We start from the raw sequence: 20791 nt of genomic DNA, 5'->3' as shown, positions 1-20791 counted from the left end.
TCCACACCTGGTGTCTTCTGATTTTGTAAAGTGCAAATAGTATTAAATATCTCCTCCTTAGTAAACTCCCTAGATAAAAGTAATTTTTCTTCCTCACTAAGAGCTTTATCCAGAACCTCTAAAAAATGGTTTTTCAATGATTCATCAATCTTTTTTCGAGAAAACAGATCATCATAAAACATTTTGGCCTGCAATGCTTTCCCTTCTGGGCTCACCTCACCCTCTAAGACCTCAATAAAATCCTTTTTTCCACATATTTTTTTAAAGAAAAACTTAGTGCATTTCTCATCCTCATCCAGGACCTTTACCCTAGAGTTGAAGATGATTTCTTTTCCCTTCTCTTTTAGTGCATTCTGAATTTTCTCCTTTACCTCACTAATACTGCTGTCCATATTAACTCCATTGTTTTGAAAATAATAATAACACTGCAAATTAGCATTTAACGCATCATAAAACTGCCTTTTCTCATACGCTTTCCTCTTTCCCAATTTAACAAAGAAGGTTCTGATCTTACCCTTCATAAAATCCCACCAGTCTAAAATACACTTAAAACCCTTTTTGTTAAGTTTTAATTCATTATAAAAAACCTTAAAGTCTTCTTTAAAATTCTCCCCCTGTAATAAAGAAACATTCAGTTTCCAATGCGAAGGTTTTTTCTTACCGCAAGGGTCTATTGCTAAAGTGCATCCCAATAACTTATGATCCGAAAAAGGATTAATACTTGTCTTAAAAGAGGAACATTTAAAAGAATCAGACATAAAAAAGTGATCAATCCTAGACGTAAAACCTCTGTTTGACCACGTAACTTCAAATTCTTTTTTACTACCATCCATAGCCCATGCATCCTTTAAACTGAAGGCAGAAATTATGTTCTTAAGGCAGGTTACCGACCCATCCCGTACATTATTTAACTGGCAGTTAAAATCCCCACCAATTAAAATCGGATCCGCACCTGATAAAAAAAGCTGTAAAATCTCGAATAAATGTAATCTTTGATTTTTCTCAGTATGAGCATAAATATTAAAACAACGCACCCTTTTACCCTCCCTCATTACTTCTACACATAGAATACGACCAGGGTAAATTTCCTCATACTTCACCACCTCCCACTCACTAGAGCACAAAAAACCCACCCCATCACTTTTCAATTCATTCCCACCAGAAAAAACCATGTTACCCTTCCATATTCCACGTAAATATTCATAGCTCATTTTCCTTTCTAAATTACATTCTTGTAAAAAAATAAAATCGCATTTCTCATTATTCAAAAAATCATATAATGCAGTGCGTTTGTATAAATTGTTCAACCCCTGAACATTCAGGGATACAACAGTAATCATCTTCTAGTAATAGGCCCAGGGCTAATCCCTCCGCCCTCATCTACCAAAGGTGATTTCACATCCACAATTAAGGATTCTTGATCAGAAGAACTTGAGGGAGATACATCCCCAAACAAAGAAGACGCGTCACCACGAGATTTTTTCCCACCCAAGTCCTCCATGATCTCCTGTTGCTCTTCTTCCCATGTACTCCTTTTCAAAGATTTTGAACTTAAGTCCATATTTTCCTGGGCACAAGGAATCCCTGACGACATCTCTGATAATACCGCCAGAGCAGCAACTGTATCCACAATACCTTGTTGCCCCTCCTTTTCCTCTTCCAATGTTCCTTCCTCTCTTCCATCTTCTTTCCTCTCTCCTTCTTTCTTTTTATCTTCTTTCTTCTTGTCTTCCTTCTTCTTGTCTTCCTTCTTCTTTTCTTCCTTCTTCTTTACTTCCTTCTTCTTTTCTTCCTTCTTCCTTTCTTCTTTCTTCTTTTCTTCAGCTTTCTTCCTCTCTTCTCTTTTTTCTCTATTACTTAGAGGTGCCAGAACCTCTACTTCCTGCGCCACATTAGAAGAACTTTCTGATCCTCCATCCTCCATCTGCCCACCATCCCCTTGTTTATCTTCAGCATCAGCCTCAGATGTTTGCCTGGCTTGCATTGGGCACTCTCTCGCCTGATGAACCGGGCCAGAACATACTTCACAAGGGGCGCAATTTTCATCCATATGGCCATATTTCCGACATCGTTTACAATATGGTGGCATATTAGAAAAAAACAAAAAGCCTCTATCTCTATTTATGAACACGACTGGTGGGGGTCTTAAGACACCCCCCTCCACTGACGGGTCCTTTTTAAAAACGACCTGATACAGTCTCTTGCCGTTCCAGGCCCCAAAACCAGTCGTACAACGTTTTTTCATAATTAATACGGAGCAAAACCTTCTTAAGTATGAAGTCACTTGCTCATCAGATATGAAAGGGTTATACATATGTATTGTTAGCATCCTTTGATCAAATTGAAAGCGAGGCGTGGCTGAAATTCCTTCCAATACCTCACTATGCTCACAGGCTGCAGCATATCTAAAACTGGAAAAAACCCTCTCACATACACCAGCACCTCTCAAAGTCACATCGTGTACTCCTCTGTTAGAAAATGACTGAACACAAAAGTACTCATCCTTGCTGATATGCAAGATAGGAGTAAAGACTTTCCTGTACAAAAAGTCCAAGTTTTTAACTTGCCTAAATTCCACACTCACCACAAACCGGATGGTGTCCTTCATGTAGGCATCGTCCTGATCCAAATTCATCTCCATTTCCACACAGAGAAAATTCAAAAGAAAGCCCGATGACGTCCAAAAATAACAGCACCAGACTCGATCCCTTCTGTTCAGCAGCGTCCAGAACTCCAGTCCTGAAGAAATCCTCCTCCACGATCCAGAATTCCTTCCACGCCGAAAGGTACGAGAAACACGTTCCTTCCTTCCCAATAGCAGCAGTTCCAATCGGAAAAGGCCGAGAAAGAATTCCAGTGATCACGAACCTGCCTCCTGACACCAATCACAAGGATCGTGCCAAAAGGCCGAGAAGCGATAACCAGAATTGGTTTCAAACTACGGAGCCACCCAAGGATCCTGAAAAGTCCATTTGTGGAGATGAGCTCCTGGACTCCCGTTAAGAAGACATGTTGTCAACCTCTAGATCCCTTACATGCCTGCACTTTTCGGCTTGCTGCTGCTGCAATCCACGCGTTTTAGATCTGCATAACTCCACCTCTTTAAACACAGCACCTTCACCCCCTGCTGTTCCCACCCGCCTCAACACCGTTGGAAGGGAGGAGAACCAATTAAGGCGGGGGGTGGGGTGGAACGAGCAGCTGTCTACCCTTAGCAGGAGGGCTCCTGATTACATACCTCTCCTGCTGCTGCTGCTGCTGGCTGTCCAGCAGCAGACTGAAGGTGGCTGCTGCTGTGCACAGGTATATAAAGGCTCAGAGCCTATTATGACACGCGCAGCCAGCGTTCCATTGCCACATTCCATCTACTGCAGGCAGGATACCTGGCTGGCTGAATGTCGCTGAGAAGCTCACAGAGACCGCCATAAGCAACAGTTTAACAGAATGCCACAGACTAATCAACCAAACTTTTTGGGTTGGGTTCTCTTTTATAGTCTGCAGGCATTAAATGAAAGAAGTCAGTGTTCCAGCAGAAGGAGACAACGTTTCAGAAAAGGCATTGTAGCAAACCAAAAAAGAAATTTTAAGCGCAGCAGAGTAACCAGCGCACATACCTGTTAGCTCAGGTGAGTTTAAAAGGCTGCTGTTGATAACAAGGGCATTTGCTAAATAGATGGTGTGTGTGCAACAATATACTGAAAGGTCAATTATATTGTGCAGCTTATCTCACCACCTGTAGTTATTTAGGTGAAAGCTCCAAAATGCTTGCCTAATATGTCTGTTTATCCAAAAGGAAGTAAAAAGGGAGAGCTAGAAAGATAGCATTGCATCACATTACATGGCAATGCAATGCACAGTTGCTGAAGTTGAACCAAAATGAGCTTGTAATCTGGCTTCTGCAACTTTGAACATGAAAAATCCAATGAGGAGAAGAAAAGCAAAGCCAAAGAGTCCATCCCAAAATCCAACAAACAAGCAAAATGAACAAAAAACATTGAATTCAATTCTTTCTGATTTTAGAAACTGCATTAAAGAAGGGGTGCACCGGTCCTGGAGATACTGCAATACCAGGTCAATGCGTGGAGTGGACAGAGCAAGCTCTTTTTCCATTTCCCTGTTCTAAAAATCCATTTAATATATGGTCCCCAGATAGGGGACGTATCAGATATTAAACTGATAAGAACAGATACTACACTTGATCTTAGCCAAAAGGCCGAGAAGCGATAACCAGAATTGGTTTCAAACTACGGAGCCACCCAAGGATCCTGAAAAGTCCATTTGTGGAGATGAGCTCCTGGACTCCCGTTAAGAAGACATGTTGTCAACCTCTAGATCCCTTACATGCCTGCACTTTTCGGCTTGCTGCTGCTGCAATCCACGCGTTTTAGATCTGCATAACTCCACCTCTTTAAACACAGCACCTTCACCCCCTGCTGTTCCCACCCGCCTCAACACCGTTGGAAGGGAGGAGAACCAATTAAGGCGGGGGGTGGGGTGGAACGAGCAGCTGTCTACCCTTAGCAGGAGGGCTCCTGATTACATACCTCTCCTGCTGCTGCTGCTGCTGGCTGTCCAGCAGCAAACTGAAGGTGGCTGCTGCTGTGCACAGGTATATCAAGGCTCAGAGCCTATTATGACACGCGCAGCCAGCGTTCCATTGCCACATTCCATCTACTGCAGGCAGGATACCTGGCTGGCTGAATGTCGCTGAGAAGCTCACAGAGACCGCCATAAGCAACAGTTTAACAGAATGCCACAGACTAATCAACCAAACTTTTTGGGTTGGGTTCTCTTTTATAGTCTGCAGGCATTAAATGAAAGAAGTCAGTGTTCCAGCAGAAGGAGACAACGTTTCAGAAAAGGCATTGTAGCAAACCAAAAAAGAAATTTTAAGCGCAGCAGAGTAACCAGCGCACATACCTGTTAGCTCAGGTGAGTTTAAAAGGCTGCTGTTGATAACAAGGGCATTTGCTAAATAGATGGTGTGTGTGCAACAATATACTGAAAGGTCAATTATATTGTGCAGCTTATCTCACCACCTGTAGTTATTTAGGTGAAAGCTCCAAAATGCTTGCCTAATATGTCTGTTTATCCAAAAGGAAGTAAAAAGGGAGAGCTAGAAAGATAGCATTGCATCACATTACATGGCAATGCAATGCACAGTTGCTGAAGTTGAACCAAAATGAGCTTGTAATCTGGCTTCTGCAACTTTGAACATGAAAAATCCAATGAGGAGAAGAAAAGCAAAGCCAAAGAGTCCATCCCAAAATCCGAGAAACAAGCAAAATGAACAAAAAACATTGAATTCAATTCTTTCTGATTTTAGAAACTGCATTAAAGAAGGGGTGCACCGGTCCTGGAGATACTGCAATACCAGGTCAATGCGTGGAGTGGACAGAGCAAGCTCTTTTTCCATCTCCCTGTTCTAAAAATCCATTTAATATATGGTCCCCAGATAGGGGACGTATCAGATATTAAACTGATAAGAACAGATACTACACTTGATCTTAGCCAAAAGGCCGAGAAGCGATAACCAGAATTGGTTTCAAACTACGGAGCCACCCAAGGATCCTGAAAAGTCCATTTGTGGAGATGAGCTCCTGGACTCCCGTTAAGAAGACATGTTGTCAACCTCTAGATCCCTTACATGCCTGCACTTTTCGGCTTGCTGCTGCTGCAATCCACGCGTTTTAGATCTGCATAACTCCACCTCTTTAAACACAGCACCTTCACCCCCTGCTGTTCCCACCCGCCTCAACACCGTTGGAAGGGAGGAGAACCAATTAAGGCGGGGGGTGGGGTGGAACGAGCAGCTGTCTACCCTTAGCAGGAGGGCTCCTGATTACATACCTCTCCTGCTGCTGCTGCTGCTGGCTGTCCAGCAGCAGACTGAAGGTGGCTGCTGCTGTGCACAGGTATATAAAGGCTCAGAGCCTATTATGACACGCGCAGCCAGCGTTCCATTGCCACATTCCATCTACTGCAGGCAGGATACCTGGCTGGCTGAATGTCGCTGAGAAGCTCACAGAGACCGCCATAAGCAACAGTTTAACAGAATGCCACAGACTAATCAACCAAACTTTTTGGGTTGGGTTCTCTTTTATAGTCTGCAGGCATTAAATGAAAGAAGTCAGTGTTCCAGCAGAAGGAGACAACGTTTCAGAAAAGGCATTGTAGCAAACCAAAAAAGAAATTTTAAGCGCAGCAGAGTAACCAGCGCACATACCTGTTAGCTCAGGTGAGTTTAAAAGGCTGCTGTTGATAACAAGGGCATTTGCTAAATAGATGGTGTGTGTGCAACAATATACTGAAAGGTCAATTATATTGTGCAGCTTATCTCACCACCTGTAGTTATTTAGGTGAAAGCTCCAAAATGCTTGCCTAATATGTCTGTTTATCCAAAAGGAAGTAAAAAGGGAGAGCTAGAAAGATAGCATTGCATCACATTACATGGCAATGCAATGCACAGTTGCTGAAGTTGAACCAAAATGAGCTTGTAATCTGGCTTCTGCAACTTTGAACATGAAAAATCCAATGAGGAGAAGAAAAGCAAAGCCAAAGAGTCCATCCCAAAATCCGACAAACAAGCAAAATGAACAAAAAACATTGAATTCAATTCTTTCTGATTTTAGAAACTGCATTAAAGAAGGGGTGCACCGGTCCTGGAGATACTGCAATACCAGGTCAATGCGTGGAGTGGACAGAGCAAGCTCTTTTTCCATCTCCCTGTTCTAAAAATCCATTTAATATATGGTCCCCAGATAGGGGACGTATCAGATATTAAACTGATAAGAACAGATACTACACTTGATCTTAGCCAAAAGGCCGAGAAGCGATAACCAGAATTGGTTTCAAACTACGGAGCCACCCAAGGATCCTGAAAAGTCCATTTGTGGAGATGAGCTCCTGGACTCCCGTTAAGAAGACATGTTGTCAACCTCTAGATCCCTTACATGCCTGCACTTTTCGGCTTGCTGCTGCTGCAATCCACGCGTTTTAGATCTGCATAACTCCACCTCTTTAAACACAGCACCTTCACCCCCTGCTGTTCCCACCCGCCTCAACACCGTTGGAAGGGAGGAGAACCAATTAAGGCGGGGGGTGGGGTGGAACGAGCAGCTGTCTACCCTTAGCAGGAGGGCTCCTGATTACATACCTCTCCTGCTGCTGCTGGCTGTCCAGCAGCAGACTGAAGGTGGCTGCTGCTGTGCACAGGTATATAAAGGCTCAGAGCCTATTATGACACGCGCAGCCAGCGTTCCATTGCCACATTCCATCTACTGCAGGCAGGATACCTGGCTGGCTGAATGTCGCTGAGAAGCTCACAGAGACCGCCATAAGCAACAGTTTAACAGAATGCCACAGACTAATCAACCAAACTTTTTGGGTTGGGTTCTCTTTTATAGTCTGCAGGCATTAAATGAAAGAAGTCAGTGTTCCAGCAGAAGGAGACAACGTTTCAGAAAAGGCATTGTAGCAAACCAAAAAAGAAATTTTAAGCGCAGCAGAGTAACCAGCGCACATACCTGTTAGCTCAGGTGAGTTTAAAAGGCTGCTGTTGATAACAAGGGCATTTGCTAAATAGATGGTGTGTGTGCAACAATATACTGAAAGGTCAATTATATTGTGCAGCTTATCTCACCACCTGTAGTTATTTAGGTGAAAGCTCCAAAATGCTTGCCTAATATGTCTGTTTATCCAAAAGGAAGTAAAAAGGGAGAGCTAGAAAGATAGCATTGCATCACATTACATGGCAATGCAATGCACAGTTGCTGAAGTTGAACCAAAATGAGCTTGTAATCTGGCTTCTGCAACTTTGAACATGAAAAATCCAATGAGGAGAAGAAAAGCAAAGCCAAAGAGTCCATCCCAAAATCCGACAAACAAGCAAAATGAACAAAAAACATTGAATTCAATTCTTTCTGATTTTAGAAACTGCATTAAAGAAGGGGTGCACCGGTCCTGGAGATACTGCAATACCAGGTCAATGCGTGGAGTGGACAGAGCAAGCTCTTTTTCCATCTCCCTGTTCTAAAAATCCATTTAATATATGGTCCCCAGATAGAGGACGTATCAGATATTAAACTGATAAGAACAGATTTTTTTTTTTTTTTTATCGAAAGCCCGAATTCGTGTACAAAACCCGAGTGCGCTTAAAAAAGTGACAAGTGCCACAAAAAAAGTGCACTAGGATGCTGGTCTTCTTGAAACCCTCTCCAAAAGGAGAAGGGTCCCCCAAACCATTCCCCGTCCCTCCGAGCCAAAAGGCCACAGCGAGGAACAGGGACAAAAAGCCACCTCCAGCCGAAGCCAGAGGCGACCCAATCTTACCCCCAGCACCTGCCCGAGTTCTCACCCGAGCAAGGCACTGGGAGCCAAAGACTGTGCTCCCCTCCCGGAAGAGGGGAGCCAACAACGCTCTCCTCCCAAAAGAGGAGAGCCAGGGGGGTTCAGGGGGGAGCGGAACCTGATGGCCACACACTCCCCCCCTAGACCTGCCAAGAGAGGAACCCGTAAGGGAACCGCATCCCGACAAAATCCTAGTAGGACGTGACACACGTGAATAAGTGGACACACAGTGACAAAGAAATTAAATAAATAGTGAAGGTTTCACAGTATAATACTGCCCGGACCTTCGACCGGGAATTGAAAAATTCCCCATCCTAAGGCCAGAAGGCCCGGAATAAGGGTGTGTGCGAAGAAAGAAAATTTGAAGTGCTTGTGCAAATGTGCCATAAACTCAAGTGGGGTTCCCAATCCCAGTGAGTTAAGGCACCCCAGGGTCACCACTCCTGGGGCACTTCACACTTCGGGCTTTCGATCTTCCCCGGCCCAATGGCGTCGATCCTGGGGGGCCATGCTTTCCACCAGATGACTATATTAGCCACCTGGCGTACTAACAAGCGCCTAAACCCCAGTGTGCATAATGTATCAATCTACTAGGGCGGCCAACATCCAAAACCGCCTTTTCGAAAGATACTACACTTGATCTTAGCCAAAAGGCCGAGAAGCGATAACCAGAATTGGTTTCAAACTACGGAGCCACCCAAGGATCCTGAAAAGTCCATTTGTGGAGATGAGCTCCTGGACTCCCGTTAAGAAGACATGTTGTCAACCTCTAGATCCCTTACATGCCTGCACTTTTCGGCTTGCTGCTGCTGCAATCCACGCGTTTTAGATCTGCATAACTCCACCTCTTTAAACACAGCACCTTCACCCCCTGCTGTTCCCACCCGCCTCAACACCGTTGGAAGGGAGGAGAACCAATTAAGGCGGGGGGTGGGGTGGAACGAGCAGCTGTCTACCCTTAGCAGGAGGGCTCCTGATTACATACCTCTCCTGCTGCTGCTGCTGCTGGCTGTCCAGCAGCAGACTGAAGGTGGCTGCTGCTGTGCACAGGTATATAAAGGCTCAGAGCCTATTATGACACGCGCAGCCAGCGTTCCATTGCCACATTCCATCTACTGCAGGCAGGATACCTGGCTGGCTGAATGTCGCTGAGAAGCTCACAGAGACCGCCATAAGCAACAGTTTAACAGAATGCCACAGACTAATCAACCAAACTTTTTGGGTTGGGTTCTCTTTTATAGTCTGCAGGCATTAAATGAAAGAAGTCAGTGTTCCAGCAGAAGGAGACAACGTTTCAGAAAAGGCATTGTAGCAAACCAAAAAAGAAATTTTAAGCGCAGCAGAGTAACCAGCGCACATACCTGTTAGCTCAGGTGAGTTTAAAAGGCTGCTGTTGATAACAAGGGCATTTGCTAAATAGATGGTGTGTGTGCAACAATATACTGAAAGGTCAATTATATTGTGCAGCTTATCTCACCACCTGTAGTTATTTAGGTGAAAGCTCCAAAATGCTTGCCTAATATGTCTGTTTATCCAAAAGGAAGTAAAAAGGGAGAGCTAGAAAGATAGCATTGCATCACATTACATGGCAATGCAATGCACAGTTGCTGAAGTTGAACCAAAATGAGCTTGTAATCTGGCTTCTGCAACTTTGAACATGAAAAATCCAATGAGGAGAAGAAAAGCAAAGCCAAAGAGTCCATCCCAAAATCCAACAAACAAGCAAAATGAACAAAAAACATTGAATTCAATTCTTTCTGATTTTAGAAACTGCATTAAAGAAGGGGTGCACCGGTCCTGGAGATACTGCAATACCAGGTCAATGCGTGGAGTGGACAGAGCAAGCTCTTTTTCCATTTCCCTGTTCTAAAAATCCATTTAATATATGGTCCCCAGATAGGGGACGTATCAGATATTAAACTGATAAGAACAGATACTACACTTGATCTTAGCCAAAAGGCCGAGAAGCGATAACCAGAATTGGTTTCAAACTACGGAGCCACCCAAGGATCCTGAAAAGTCCATTTGTGGAGATGAGCTCCTGGACTCCCGTTAAGAAGACATGTTGTCAACCTCTAGATCCCTTACATGCCTGCACTTTTCGGCTTGCTGCTGCTGCAATCCACGCGTTTTAGATCTGCATAACTCCACCTCTTTAAACACAGCACCTTCACCCCCTGCTGTTCCCACCCGCCTCAACACCGTTGGAAGGGAGGAGAACCAATTAAGGCGGGGGGTGGGGTGGAACGAGCAGCTGTCTACCCTTAGCAGGAGGGCTCCTGATTACATACCTCTCCTGCTGCTGCTGCTGCTGGCTGTCCAGCAGCAAACTGAAGGTGGCTGCTGCTGTGCACAGGTATATCAAGGCTCAGAGCCTATTATGACACGCGCAGCCAGCGTTCCATTGCCACATTCCATCTACTGCAGGCAGGATACCTGGCTGGCTGAATGTCGCTGAGAAGCTCACAGAGACCGCCATAAGCAACAGTTTAACAGAATGCCACAGACTAATCAACCAAACTTTTTGGGTTGGGTTCTCTTTTATAGTCTGCAGGCATTAAATGAAAGAAGTCAGTGTTCCAGCAGAAGGAGACAACGTTTCAGAAAAGGCATTGTAGCAAACCAAAAAAGAAATTTTAAGCGCAGCAGAGTAACCAGCGCACATACCTGTTAGCTCAGGTGAGTTTAAAAGGCTGCTGTTGATAACAAGGGCATTTGCTAAATAGATGGTGTGTGTGCAACAATATACTGAAAGGTCAATTATATTGTGCAGCTTATCTCACCACCTGTAGTTATTTAGGTGAAAGCTCCAAAATGCTTGCCTAATATGTCTGTTTATCCAAAAGGAAGTAAAAAGGGAGAGCTAGAAAGATAGCATTGCATCACATTACATGGCAATGCAATGCACAGTTGCTGAAGTTGAACCAAAATGAGCTTGTAATCTGGCTTCTGCAACTTTGAACATGAAAAATCCAATGAGGAGAAGAAAAGCAAAGCCAAAGAGTCCATCCCAAAATCCGAGAAACAAGCAAAATGAACAAAAAACATTGAATTCAATTCTTTCTGATTTTAGAAACTGCATTAAAGAAGGGGTGCACCGGTCCTGGAGATACTGCAATACCAGGTCAATGCGTGGAGTGGACAGAGCAAGCTCTTTTTCCATCTCCCTGTTCTAAAAATCCATTTAATATATGGTCCCCAGATAGGGGACGTATCAGATATTAAACTGATAAGAACAGATACTACACTTGATCTTAGCCAAAAGGCCGAGAAGCGATAACCAGAATTGGTTTCAAACTACGGAGCCACCCAAGGATCCTGAAAAGTCCATTTGTGGAGATGAGCTCCTGGACTCCCGTTAAGAAGACATGTTGTCAACCTCTAGATCCCTTACATGCCTGCACTTTTCGGCTTGCTGCTGCTGCAATCCACGCGTTTTAGATCTGCATAACTCCACCTCTTTAAACACAGCACCTTCACCCCCTGCTGTTCCCACCCGCCTCAACACCGTTGGAAGGGAGGAGAACCAATTAAGGCGGGGGGTGGGGTGGAACGAGCAGCTGTCTACCCTTAGCAGGAGGGCTCCTGATTACATACCTCTCCTGCTGCTGCTGCTGCTGGCTGTCCAGCAGCAGACTGAAGGTGGCTGCTGCTGTGCACAGGTATATAAAGGCTCAGAGCCTATTATGACACGCGCAGCCAGCGTTCCATTGCCACATTCCATCTACTGCAGGCAGGATACCTGGCTGGCTGAATGTCGCTGAGAAGCTCACAGAGACCGCCATAAGCAACAGTTTAACAGAATGCCACAGACTAATCAACCAAACTTTTTGGGTTGGGTTCTCTTTTATAGTCTGCAGGCATTAAATGAAAGAAGTCAGTGTTCCAGCAGAAGGAGACAACGTTTCAGAAAAGGCATTGTAGCAAACCAAAAAAGAAATTTTAAGCGCAGCAGAGTAACCAGCGCACATACCTGTTAGCTCAGGTGAGTTTAAAAGGCTGCTGTTGATAACAAGGGCATTTGCTAAATAGATGGTGTGTGTGCAACAATATACTGAAAGGTCAATTATATTGTGCAGCTTATCTCACCACCTGTAGTTATTTAGGTGAAAGCTCCAAAATGCTTGCCTAATATGTCTGTTTATCCAAAAGGAAGTAAAAAGGGAGAGCTAGAAAGATAGCATTGCATCACATTACATGGCAATGCAATGCACAGTTGCTGAAGTTGAACCAAAATGAGCTTGTAATCTGGCTTCTGCAACTTTGAACATGAAAAATCCAATGAGGAGAAGAAAAGCAAAGCCAAAGAGTCCATCCCAAAATCCGACAAACAAGCAAAATGAACAAAAAACATTGAATTCAATTCTTTCTGATTTTAGAAACTGCATTAAAGAAGGGGTGCACCGGTCCTGGAGATACTGCAATACCAGGTCAATGCGTGGAGTGGACAGAGCAAGCTCTTTTTCCATCTCCCTGTTCTAAAAATCCATTTAATATATGGTCCCCAGATAGGGGACGTATCAGATATTAAACTGATAAGAACAGATACTACACTTGATCTTAGCCAAAAGGCCGAGAAGCGATAACCAGAATTGGTTTCAAACTACGGAGCCACCCAAGGATCCTGAAAAGTCCATTTGTGGAGATGAGCTCCTGGACAACCGTTAAGAAGACATGTTGTCAACCTCTAGATCCCTTACATGCCTGCACTTTTCGGCTTGCTGCTGCTGCAATCCACGCGTTTTAGATCTGCATAACTCCACCTCTTTAAACACAGCACCTTCACCCCCTGCTGTTCCCACCCGCCTCAACACCGTTGGAAGGGAGGAGAACCAATTAAGGCGGGGGGTGGGGTGGAACGAGCAGCTGTCTACCCTTAGCAGGAGGGCTCCTGATTACATACCTCTCCTGCTGCTGCTGCTGCTGGCTGTCCAGCAGCAGACTGAAGGTGGCTGCTGCTGTGCACAGGTATATAAAGGCTCAGAGCCTATTATGACACGCGCAGCCAGCGTTCCATTGCCACATTCCATCTACTGCAGGCAGGATACCTGGCTGGCTGAATGTCGCTGAGAAGCTCACAGAGACCGCCATAAGCAACAGTTTAACAGAATGCCACAGACTAATCAACCAAACTTTTTGGGTTGGGTTCTCTTTTATAGTCTGCAGGCATTAAATGAAAGAAGTCAGTGTTCCAGCAGAAGGAGACAACGTTTCAGAAAAGGCATTGTAGCAAACCAAAAAAGAAATTTTAAGCGCAGCAGAGTAACCAGCGCACATACCTGTTAGCTCAGGTGAGTTTAAAAGGCTGCTGTTGATAACAAGGGCATTTGCTAAATAGATGGTGTGTGTGCAACAATATACTGAAAGGTCAATTATATTGTGCAGCTTATCTCACCACCTGTAGTTATTTAGGTGAAAGCTCCAAAATGCTTGCCTAATATGTCTGTTTATCCAAAAGGAAGTAAAAAGGGAGAGCTAGAAAGATAGCATTGCATCACATTACATGGCAATGCAATGCACAGTTGCTGAAGTTGAACCAAAATGAGCTTGTAATCTGGCTTCTGCAACTTTGAACATGAAAAATCCAATGAGGAGAAGAAAAGCAAAGCCAAAGAGACCATCCCAAAATCCGACAAACAAGCAAAATGAACAAAAATCATTGAATTCAATTCTTTCTGATTTTAGAAACTGCATTAAAGAAGGGGTGCACCGGTCCTGGAGATACTGCAATACCAGGTCAATGCGTGGAGTGGACAGAGCAAGCTCTTTTTCCATCTCCCTGTTCTAAAAATCCATTTAATATATGGTCCCCAGATAGGGGACGTATCAGATATTAAACTGATAAGAACAGATACTACACTTGATCTTAGCCAAAAGGCCGAGAAGCGATAACCAGAATTGGTTTCAAACTACGGAGCCACCCAAGGATCCTGAAAAGTCCATTTGTGGAGATGAGCTCCTGGACTCCCGTTAAGAAGACATGTTGTCAACCTCTAGATCCCTTACATGCCTGCACTTTTCGGCTTGCTGCTGCTGCAATCCACGCGTTTTAGATCTGCATAACTCCACCTCTTTAAACACAGCACCTTCACCCCCTGCTGTTCCCACCCGCCTCAACACCGTTGGAAGGGAGGAGAACCAATTAAGGCGGGGGGTGGGGTGGAACGAGCAGCTGTCTACCCTTAGCAGGAGGGCTCCTGATTACATACCTCTCCTGCTGCTGCTGCTGCTGGCTGTCCAGCAGCAGACTGAAGGTGGCTGCTGCTGTGCACAGGTATATAAAGGCTCAGAGCCTATTATGACACGCGCAGCCAGCGTTCCATTGCCACATTCCATCTACTGCAGGCAGGATACCTGGCTGGCTGAATGTCGCTGAGAAGCTCACAGAGACCGCCATAAGCAACAGTTTAACAGAATGCCACAGACTAATCAACCAAACTTTTTGGGTTGGGTTCTCTTTTATAGTCTGCAGGCATTAAATGAAAGAAGTCAGTGTTCCAGCAGAAGGAGACAACGTTTCAGAAAAGGCATTGTAGCAAACCAAAAAAGAAATTTTAAGCGCAGCAGAGTAACCAGCGCACATACCTGTTAGCTCAGGTGAGTTTAAAAGGCTGCTGTTGATAACAAGGGCATTTGCTAAATAGATGGTGTGTGTGCAACAATATACTGAAAGGTCAATTATATTGTGCAGCTTATCTCACCACCTGTAGTTATTTAGGTGAAAGCTCCAAAATGCTTGCCTAATATGTCTGTTTATCCAAAAGGAAGTAAAAAGGGAGAGCTAGAAAGATAGCATTGCATCACATTACATGGCAATGCAATGCACAGTTGCTGAAGTTGAACCAAAATGAGCTTGTAATCTGGCTTCTGCAACTTTGAACATGAAAAATCCAATGAGGAGAAGAAAAGCAAAGCCAAAGAGTCCATCCCAAAATCCGAGAAACAAGCAAAATGAACAAAAAACATTGAATTCAATTCTTTCTGATTTTAGAAACTGCATTAAAGAAGGGGTGCACCGGTCCTGGAGATACTGCAATACCAGGTCAATGCGTGGAGTGGACAGAGCAAGCTCTTTTTCCATCTCCCTGTTCTAAAAATCCATTTAATATATGGTCCCCAGATATGGGACGTATCAGATATTAAACTGATAAGAACAGATTTTTTTTTTTTTTTTTTTTGAAAGCCCGAATTCGTGTACAAAACCCGAGTGCGCTTAAAAAAGTGACAAGTGCCACAAAAAAAGTGCACTAGGATGCTGGTTTTCTTGAAACCCTCTCCAAAAGGAGAAGGGTCCCCCAAACCATTCCCCGTCCCTCCGAGCCAAAAGGCCACAGCGAGGAACAGGGACAAAAAGCCACCTCCAGCCGAAGCCAGAGGCGACCCAATCTTACCCCCAGCACCTGCCCGAGTTCTCACCCGAGCAAGGCACTGGGAGCCAAAGACTGTGCTCCCCTCCCGGAAGAGGGGAGCCAACAACGCTCTCCTCCCGAAAGAGGAGAGCCAGGGGGGTTCAGGGGGGAGCGGAACCTGATGGCCACACACTCCCCCCCTAGACCTGCCAAGAGAGGAACCCGTAAGGGAACCGCATCCCGACAAAATCCTAGTAGGACGTGACACACGTGAATAAGTGGACACACAGTGACAAAGAAATTAAATAAATAGTGAAGGTTTCACAGTATAATACTGCCCGGACCTTCGACCGGGAATTGAAAAATTCCCCATCCTAAGGCCAGAAGGCCCGGAATAAGGGTGTGTGCGAAGAAAGAAAATTTGAAGTGCTTGTGCAAATGTGCCATAAACTCAAGTGGGGTTCCCAATCCCAGTGAGTTAAGGCACCCCAGGGTCACCACTCCTGGGGCACTTCACACTTCGGGCTTTCGATCTTCCCCGGCCCAATGGCGTCGATCCTGGGGGGCCATGCTTTCCACCAGATGACTATATTAGCCACCTGGCGTACTAACAAGCGCCTAAACCCCAGTGTGCATAATGTATCAATCTACTAGGGCGGCCAACATCCAAAACCGCCTTTTCGAAAGATACTACACTTGATCTTAGCCAAAAGGCCGAGAAGCGATAACCAGAATTGGTTTCAAACTACGGAGCCACCCAAGGATCCTGAAAAGTCCATTTGTGGAGATGAGCTCCTGGACTCCCGTTAAGAAGACATGTTGTCAACCTCTAGATCCCTTACATGCCTGCACTTTTCGGCTTGCTGCTGCTGCAATCCACGCGTTTTACATCTGCATAACTCCACCTCTTTAAACACAGCACCTTCACCCCCTGCTGTTCCCACCCGCCTCAACACCGTTGGAAGGGAGGAGAAACAATTAAGGCGGGGGGTGGGGTGGAACGAGCAGCTGTCTACCCTTAGCAGGAGGGCTCCTGATTACATACCTCTCCTGCTGCTGCTGCTGCTGGCTGTCCAGCAGCAGACTGAAGGTGGCTGCTGCTGTGCACAGGTATATAAAGGCTCAGAGCCTATTATGACACGCGCAGCCAGCGTTCCATTGCCACATTCCATCTACTGCAGGCAGGATACCTGGCTGGCTGAATGTCGCTGAGAAGCTCACAGAGACCGCCATAAGCAACAGTTTAACAGAATGCCACAGACTAATCAACCAAACTTTTTGGGTTGGGTTCTCTTTTATAGTCTGCAGGCATTAAATGAAAGAAGTCAGTGTTCCAGCAGAAGGAGACAACGTTTCAGAAAAGGCATTGTAGCAAACCAAAAAAGAAATTTTAAGCGCAGCAGAGTAACCAGCGCACATACCTGTTAGCTCAGGTGAGTTTAAAAGGCTGCTGTTGATAACAAGGGCATTTGCTAAATAGATGGTGTGTGTGCAACAATATACTGAAAGGTCAATTATATTGTGCAGCTTATCTCACCACCTGTAGTTATTTAGGTGAAAGCTCCAAAATGCTTGCCTAATATGTCTGTTTATCCAAAAGGAAGTAAAAAGGGAGAGCTAGAAAGATAGCATTGCATCACATTACATGGCAATGCAATGCACAGTTGCTGAAGTTGAACCAAAATGAGCTTGTAATCTGGCTTCTGCAACTTTGAACATGAAAAATCCAATGAGGAGAAGAAAAGCAAAGCCAAAGAGTCCATCCCAAAATCCGACAAACAAGCAAAATGAACAAAAAACATTGAATTCAATTCTTTCTGATTTTAGAAACTGCATTAAAGAAGGGGTGCACCGGTCCTGGAGATACTGCAATACCAGGTCAATGCGTGGAGTGGACAGAGCAAGCTCTTTTTCCATCTCCCTGTTCTAAAAATCCATTTAATATATGGTCCCCAGATAGGGGACGTATCAGATATTAAACTGATAAGAACAGATACTACACTTGATCTTAGCCAAAAGGCCGAGAAGCGATAACCAGAATTGGTTTCAAACTACGGAGCCACCCAAGGATCCTGAAAAGTCCATTTGTGGAGATGAGCTCCTGGACTCCCGTTAAGAAGACATGTTGTCAACCTCTAGATCCCTTACATGCCTGCACTTTACGGCTTGCTGCTGCTGCAATCCACGCGTTTTAGATCTGCATAACTCCACCTCTTTAAACACAGCACCTTCACCCCCTGCTGTTCCCACCCGCCTCAACACCGTTGGAAGGGAGGAGAACCAATTAAGGCGGGGGGTGGGGTGGAACGAGCAGCTGTCTACCCTTAGCAGGAGGGCTCCTGATTACATACCTCTCCTGCTGCTGCTGCTGCTGGCTGTCCAGCAGCAGACTGAAGGTGGCTGCTGCTGTGCACAGGTATATAAAGGCTCAGAGCCTATTATGACACGCGCAGCCAGCGTTCCATTGCCACATTCCATCTACTGCAGGCAGGATACCTGGCTGGCTGAATGTCGCTGAGAAGCTCACAGAGACCGCCATAAGCAACAGTTTAACAGAATGCCACAGACTAATCAACCAAACTTTTTGGGTTGGGTTCTCTTTTATAGTCTGCAGGCATTAAATGAAAGAAGTCAGTGTTCCAGCAGAAGGAGACAACGTTTCAGAAAAGGCATTGTAGCAAACCAAAAAAGAAATTTTAAGCGCAGCAGAGTAACCAGCGCACATACCTGTTAGCTCAGGTGAGTTTAAAAGGCTGCTGTTGATAACAAGGGCATTTGCTAAATAGATGGTGTGTGTGCAACAATATACTGAAAGGTCAATTATATTGTGCAGCTTATCTCACCACCTGTAGTTATTTAGGTGAAAGCTCCAAAATGCTTGCCTAATATGTCTGTTTATCCAAAAGGAAGTAAAAAGGGAGAGCTAGAAAGATAGCATTGCATCACATTACATGGCAATGCAATGCACAGTTGCTGAAGTTGAACCAAAATGAGCTTGTAATCTGGCTTCTGCAACTTTGAACATGAAAAATCCAATGAGGAGAAGAAAAGCAAAGCCAAAGAGACCATCCCAAAATCCGACAAACAAGCAAAATGAACAAAAATCATTGAATTCAATTCTTTCTGATTTTAGAAACTGCATTAAAGAAGGGGTGCACCGGTCCTGGAGATACTGCAATACCAGGTCAATGCGTGGAGTGGACAGAGCAAGCTCTTTTTCCATCTCCCTGTTCTAAAAATCCATTTAATATATGGTCCCCAGATAGGCGACGTATCAGATATTAAACTGATAAGAACAGATACTACACTTGATCTTAGCCAAAAGGCTGAGAAGCGATAACCAGAATTGGTTTCAAACTACGGAGCCACCCAAGGATCCTGAAAAGTCCATTTGTGGAGATGAGCTCCTGGACTCCCGTTAAGAAGACATGTTGTCAACCTCTAGATCCCTTACATGCCTGCACTTTTCGGCTTGCTGCTGCTGCAATCCACGCGTTTTAGATCTGCATAACTCCACCTCTTTAAACACAGCACCTTCACCCCCTGCTGTTCCCACCCGCCTCAACACCGTTGGAAGGGAGGAGAACCAATTAAGGCGGGGGGTGGGGTGGAACGAGCAGCTGTCTACCCTTAGCAGGAGGGCTCCTGATTACATACCTCTCCTGCTGCTGCTGCTGCTGGCTGTCCAGCAGCAGACTGAAGGTGGCTGCTGCTGTGCACAGGTATATAAAGGCTCAGAGCCTATTATGACACGCGCAGCCAGCGTTCCATTGCCACATTCCATCTACTGCAGGCAGGATACCTGGCTGGCTGAATGTCGCTGAGAAGCTCACAGAGACCGCCATAAGCAACAGTTTAACAGAATGCCACAGACTAATCAACCAAACTTTTTGGGTTGGGTTCTCTTTTATAGTCTGCAGGCATTAAATGAAAGAAGTCAGTGTTCCAGCAGAAGGAGACAACGTTTCAGAAAAGGCATTGTAGCAAACCAAAAAAGAAATTTTAAGCGCAGCAGAGTAACCAGCGCACATACCTGTTAGCTCAGGTGAGTTTAAAAGGCTGCTGTTGATAACAAGGGCATTTGCTAAATAGATGGTGTGTGTGCAACAATATACTGAAAGGTCAATTATATTGTGCAGCTTATCTCACCACCTGTAGTTATTTAGGTGAAAGCTCCAAAATGCTTGCCTAATATGTCTGTTTATCCAAAAGGAAGTAAAAAGGGAGAGCTAGAAAGATAGCATTGCATCACATTACATGGCAATGCAATGCACAGTTGCTGAAGTTGAACCAAAATGAGCTTGTAATCTGGCTTCTGCAACTTTGAACATGAAAAATCCAATGAGGAGAAGAAAAGCAAAGCCAAAGAGTCCATCCCAAAATCCGACAAACAAGCAAAATGAACAAAAAACATTGAATTCAATTCTTTCTGATTTTAGAAACTGCATTAAAGAAGGGGTGCACCGGTCCTGGAGATACTGCAATACCAGGTCAATGCGTGGAGTGGACAGAGCAAGCTCTTTTTCCATCTCCCTGTTCTAAAAATCCATTTATTATATGGTCCCCAGATAGGGGACGTATCAGATATTAAACTGATAAGAACAGATTTTTTTTTTTTTTTTTATCGAAAGCCCGAATTCGTGTACAAAACCCGAGTGCGCTTAAAAAAGTGACAAGTGCCACAAAAAAAAGTGCACTAGGATGCTGGTCTTCTTGAAACCCTCTCCAAAAGGAGAAGGGTCCCCCAAACCATTCCCCGTCCCTCCGAGCCAGAAGGCCACAGCGAGGAACAGGGACAAATAGCCACCTCCAGCCGGAGCCAGAGGCGACCCAATCTTACCCCCAATACCTGCCCGAGTTCTCACCCGAGCAAGGCACTGGGAGCCAAAGACTGTGCTCCCCTCCCAGAAGAGGGGAGCCAACAACGCTCTCCTCCCGAAAGAGGAGAGCCAGTGGGGTTCAGGGGGGAGCGGAACCTGATGGCCACACACTCCCCCCCTAGACCTGTCAAGAGAGGAACCCGTAAGGGAACCGCATCCCGACAAAATCCTAGTAAGGACGTGGACACACGTGAAAAAGTGGACACACAGTGA

General features: G+C 45.0%; 12 non-coding genes and 2 pseudogenes across 12 annotated transcripts; all 14 read right to left on the bottom strand.

Annotated features, from left to right (window-relative positions):
• Nucleotides 1–4034: 4034 nt before the first annotated feature.
• Nucleotides 4035–4225, bottom strand: LOC141212469 (U2 spliceosomal RNA). The gene has a single exon (XR_012282226.1). It is a non-coding gene; the product is annotated as a U2 spliceosomal RNA (small nuclear RNA).
• Nucleotides 4226–5340: 1115 nt separating this feature from the next.
• On the bottom strand, nucleotides 5341–5531 carry LOC141212417 (U2 spliceosomal RNA). The gene has a single exon (XR_012282177.1). It is a non-coding gene; the product is annotated as a U2 spliceosomal RNA (small nuclear RNA).
• Nucleotides 5532–6646: 1115 nt separating this feature from the next.
• Nucleotides 6647–6837, bottom strand: LOC141212416 (U2 spliceosomal RNA). Its single transcript, XR_012282176.1, has one exon. It is a non-coding gene; the product is annotated as a U2 spliceosomal RNA (small nuclear RNA).
• Nucleotides 6838–7946: 1109 nt separating this feature from the next.
• Nucleotides 7947–8129, bottom strand: LOC141212505 (U2 spliceosomal RNA). The gene has a single exon (XR_012282256.1). It is a non-coding gene; the product is annotated as a U2 spliceosomal RNA (small nuclear RNA).
• A 794-nt stretch (nucleotides 8130–8923) lies between these two features.
• LOC141212536 (U2 spliceosomal RNA) lies at nucleotides 8924–9015 on the bottom strand (annotated as a pseudogene).
• A 1115-nt stretch (nucleotides 9016–10130) lies between these two features.
• Nucleotides 10131–10321, bottom strand: LOC141212468 (U2 spliceosomal RNA). Its single transcript, XR_012282225.1, has one exon. It is a non-coding gene; the product is annotated as a U2 spliceosomal RNA (small nuclear RNA).
• Nucleotides 10322–11436: 1115 nt separating this feature from the next.
• LOC141212415 (U2 spliceosomal RNA) lies at nucleotides 11437–11627 on the bottom strand. The gene has a single exon (XR_012282175.1). It is a non-coding gene; the product is annotated as a U2 spliceosomal RNA (small nuclear RNA).
• Nucleotides 11628–12742: 1115 nt separating this feature from the next.
• LOC141212414 (U2 spliceosomal RNA) lies at nucleotides 12743–12933 on the bottom strand. Its single transcript, XR_012282174.1, has one exon. It is a non-coding gene; the product is annotated as a U2 spliceosomal RNA (small nuclear RNA).
• A 1115-nt stretch (nucleotides 12934–14048) lies between these two features.
• On the bottom strand, nucleotides 14049–14239 carry LOC141212413 (U2 spliceosomal RNA). The gene has a single exon (XR_012282173.1). It is a non-coding gene; the product is annotated as a U2 spliceosomal RNA (small nuclear RNA).
• A 1115-nt stretch (nucleotides 14240–15354) lies between these two features.
• On the bottom strand, nucleotides 15355–15538 carry LOC141212514 (U2 spliceosomal RNA). The gene has a single exon (XR_012282262.1). It is a non-coding gene; the product is annotated as a U2 spliceosomal RNA (small nuclear RNA).
• A 794-nt stretch (nucleotides 15539–16332) lies between these two features.
• Nucleotides 16333–16424, bottom strand: LOC141212535 (U2 spliceosomal RNA; annotated as a pseudogene).
• A 1115-nt stretch (nucleotides 16425–17539) lies between these two features.
• Nucleotides 17540–17730, bottom strand: LOC141212577 (U2 spliceosomal RNA). Its single transcript, XR_012282302.1, has one exon. It is a non-coding gene; the product is annotated as a U2 spliceosomal RNA (small nuclear RNA).
• A 1115-nt stretch (nucleotides 17731–18845) lies between these two features.
• Nucleotides 18846–19036, bottom strand: LOC141212476 (U2 spliceosomal RNA). The gene has a single exon (XR_012282232.1). It is a non-coding gene; the product is annotated as a U2 spliceosomal RNA (small nuclear RNA).
• Nucleotides 19037–20151: 1115 nt separating this feature from the next.
• LOC141212508 (U2 spliceosomal RNA) lies at nucleotides 20152–20335 on the bottom strand. The gene has a single exon (XR_012282258.1). It is a non-coding gene; the product is annotated as a U2 spliceosomal RNA (small nuclear RNA).
• Between the last annotated feature and the right edge of the window lie 456 nt (nucleotides 20336–20791).

Source organism: Phyllobates terribilis, unplaced genomic scaffold (genome assembly GCF_046119375.1).
Source record: "Phyllobates terribilis strain yellow unplaced genomic scaffold, ASM4611937v1 Scaffold_175__1_contigs__length_3988992, whole genome shotgun sequence".
Taxonomy (NCBI): Eukaryota; Metazoa; Chordata; class Amphibia; order Anura; family Dendrobatidae; genus Phyllobates; species Phyllobates terribilis.
This window is presented reverse-complemented; position numbering and strand designations above follow the sequence as displayed.